We start from the raw sequence: 3,869 nt of genomic DNA on the forward strand, positions 1-3,869 counted from the left end.
ATGGGCTGTATATATTCTTGGTGACCCCACAAGTGTTAGAATATGCCCTACAAGCCAATCTGTGGTGGTATGGGAATTGCAATTTTGAAATATTCATGTATGACATTTAGTTATTCATAATAACATTGAGGTATTTCTTTATTATAAGTTTGTGATTTATTTACTTTTTGTGCTTATGTAGATAAAGCCCATGGAACTATATATGCCTTACAAAGGAATTGTGTTGGGATACAATTATAAGATCCTTATGCATCAAAGCATTATTTCTAAAAGTTCCTGATCATTGTAATATTGAGACAGGGCCCAGAAAATGCTCAAAGATTGGCACATGTTATGTTCCTTAGTTGTGAAGTAAGTAATCATTCTCATAGGTTGAACTATAGAAATACTTGGAGCTAGCATGTGGGTGCTTGCCATAGGAGAGCGAGTTCACCGAACATGACCCACCATGAGAAATGCATTTGGTACCTCACTCAAGTGTCTATACAATACTTTTCATGTGTTAGTTATGTAACTACTCCCTAGACTTGAGACATTAGGTTGTCTTGCATGTGGAGTACTATGCTTTGATTTCATCCCTACAGGTGCATAACTAAGATGCCAAAATAAAATGTTTTTGGGTATAGTATGAAGCACATAAAGGTAAATTAGTGGTCAAGATAGGAATCATCATCTTAAGTGATTTAAGGGGAAATATCTTATTAGTTCTTGGTTGACATTAGCTTAATCAAATCCTTGGCCAAGGTGATTAGGAGATTATGAAATAAGTTTCATGAGCCTCTATAAAGCTAATGATCTAACTTTTAGAACAAATATGGAGGTCAATAAGAGTAGGCACTGTAGAAAACTCTTATCATCTGTGGATATATGATGAAGGAATGAATTGCACTGAAAAAGTGTACACTGAAAGGTTGTCAAAGAATCCTTTGACTCTCCTAACAATTGGGTGGCCATGATGTATTGCGAGATGCCAATCATGGTCTATGGAATTGAATTAGTTAATTTAAAATTGAATATGATTCATTTAAATTAATTATTAATAATATTATAATTCAATTCCATACCAACATGCTAAGAACCTAATGGGTCACACACAAAGGTTGCAATTTGGATTAAATTGAGAGTGTGATGATTTAAGTTAGACTTAAATCAAATTCTAGGTTTTAACTACTAGGGACCTAATTAAAAGAGTTTAATTAGGTATTGGTTAAATATTATAATTGTTATAATATTAAAGACTTATTTTGTAAATTTTAATAAGTTAAACCTAGATATAAATATCACATTATAGCCACTCTTTTCCATAAAGAAAAACAAACAAAAAAAGGATTTTTCTCTTGAGTGCTGCCACTCTTGAGAAGTATGTTGTTTTTTTTTTGGAAAACTTCTCCTTTGATTATTTGCTTGAAATCAAACAAAAAAAGAGAACAAATCGTTGTACACTTGCTAGCACAAGCTTGTGGCATAAAGCTCCTTCCCTGAGAAGGATCCATGGGAATCATGTGTGCAACGTTGTAAGCCAAGCGATTGAGTGGCTAAGATTCATTCACACAAAAGGTGTTCACCTTTTGTCACCAAAAGGAATCCATTTGATTATGATATCACTTGGAAAGGTAAAACTTTTTCTGATTTTATGTGGTGCTTAATTTTGCATTAACAACCAAGGTGATCCAAAGGTAAGAGGCATGAATTTTATTTTATTTTAAATTGTTTTATTCTGTTACGTTGATGCTCTAATCATGCTATTCCTAGTAGTGGTATCAGAGCCTCCCTTGGCTCATTTTAGTGCAAAAGGTATGTCATGTTATTATTTAATTTCAATTCTGATTGGATGCGAAGTATTTGGAAGAGAGCAAGTAAGTGTTAAATTTCAATTATGTTTTGCAGTAGTTTATCACATATTCAGGTTTTGATTTTTGATATACTTATCTTGTTTCGCGAACTACTTGTTTTAAGTGTCTCAATTTATTCTCTGCAAAACAATATGTGCATGAGATGCACAATAGAATTTGGAAAGAAAAGGATTCAAATTCAAGAGAAACAAGATGCGGTTTAGTGATAGAATTCGATTTTTTCCAGATTTGCATATGGTTCAATTTTCAGTTTTTAATAGGGGACTAAAAGCCTCTATAAATTATAAAAAAAATTGTTAATAATCATCATTGAAAGTGTTTCAATATGATTGCTTACCAGCTGAAAATGGTGAAGGAAGGGCTGTGAAATCATGGCTAAAACCATTGTTGCCAGCAGTAGATTCAGGTCACAATTTTGTTGAGAAAGTCATCTTCAAATTGTCCCAAAATTGTGCAATTGTTGTACTTTTTGGATAAATTTTGAAGTTTGAATATGTTCAAAAGATGCCTGGAAAGATTATTAAAATTAACGGATTTAATCCCTTGATTTATGACACCATAATGCCACATATGCAACCCAAAAACTACAGCTATCTACAAGATACATAGGCTATGCTTTTTTGGGGTTCTGACCAGCTAAATCAAGTCCAAAAATTATGAAATTTTAATATGGAAAGGTTCTATATGTTAGCTGCCCATCAATATGCTAGGATTCGACCTCATGCTCAAACATAAAAAATAATAAAAAATTAAAATATATAATGCGGCGAAAAAATAAATTGACATTTAATCAGAAAAACAATCGAATCCTACAGGATTAATGTTTGCATTTTTCATGAAACTTTCAAATAAATTACAAATACTCATAGGTTTGAGAGTTACATACCTTGCTCTAGATATCGTAATCAAGAGCCAATTAAATCAAAAAATAATTACTTCTTCACCTTTAGGATTTGTCAAATCTTCAGCTATCCAACTGTTTGGCCTCTAACAGTAATCCATCCAGTGACTGAATAAGACCTTCTCCAAGGTAGAATTTTGCTTGTGCTAGCAAGTTTTGTTTCTAAAACAAAAGGACCAAAATTCTTACCAAATCTTATTTTTCTTAAGACAAAGAAAACTACTTTTCTTTTCTTATTTTATGAAACGGCTAGAAAGTGGTTGGAGGATTCATACTTTTAGTTTGCTAATATAACATATTTATATAGCAAAACTAATTTGTAACCGTAAATACAATACTTGTATTTTAATTAAACTAAGCCTCTAAGAACTTAATTAATTTTTCACTTTATTTTGGTCTCTTTCAATTAAGTCTAACTTAATTAAATTATCCTTATTTAATCCCAATCATGTCACTTAATGTGTATGACCCATTAGGCTTCTAACATGTTGGCAATAAATATAAATTATAATCAAATAGTAGTTTGATAATTAATTTATATTTATAGATCATAAGCATCATCCAGCAATACATCATGATTACCCAAATGCTAGATAGTCAATTAAAAAATTTGACAAAGCCCTTCAGTGATAAGCCTTTCAATGCAACACGATCCTTTCATCAAATATCCCGGATATGTCATTAAGCATGGCTCGGTGTCTACTTATGACATTCCATATTAGTTCTCATAATTCATGACTAATCTTATGAATTTAGGAAACTAATTTTCCTTAAATTCATCATGCTTTGGCTAAAGACTTTATACAAGTTAATCAAGAATTGAGAACAAGTGAGATACATCCGCTCATATCACTTGGGGTGATGAATCCTCTCTTGACCATTCATTCACCTTCGCATGCTTCATGGCATACCCAAAAACACCTTATTTAGGCATTGGGTTGCTTTCAAACCCGTAGGGGTGAAATCAAAGTATGCCATTCCCCATACAAGATGACCTGGTGTCTCAAGTCTAAGGCCTAGTTGCACGATTATCACATGAGAACATTTTCCATAGACACTCAAGTGAAATACCAAATGGAGTTCTCATAGCGGGTCATGTTCAGTGAACTTATTCT

The sequence above is a fragment of the Theobroma umbraticum genome, unplaced genomic scaffold (genome assembly GCF_002168275.2).
Source record: "Theobroma umbraticum cultivar Fairchild unplaced genomic scaffold, ASM216827v3 scaffold_39.0, whole genome shotgun sequence".
In the NCBI taxonomy this organism is placed as follows: Eukaryota; Viridiplantae; Streptophyta; class Magnoliopsida; order Malvales; family Malvaceae; genus Theobroma; species Theobroma umbraticum.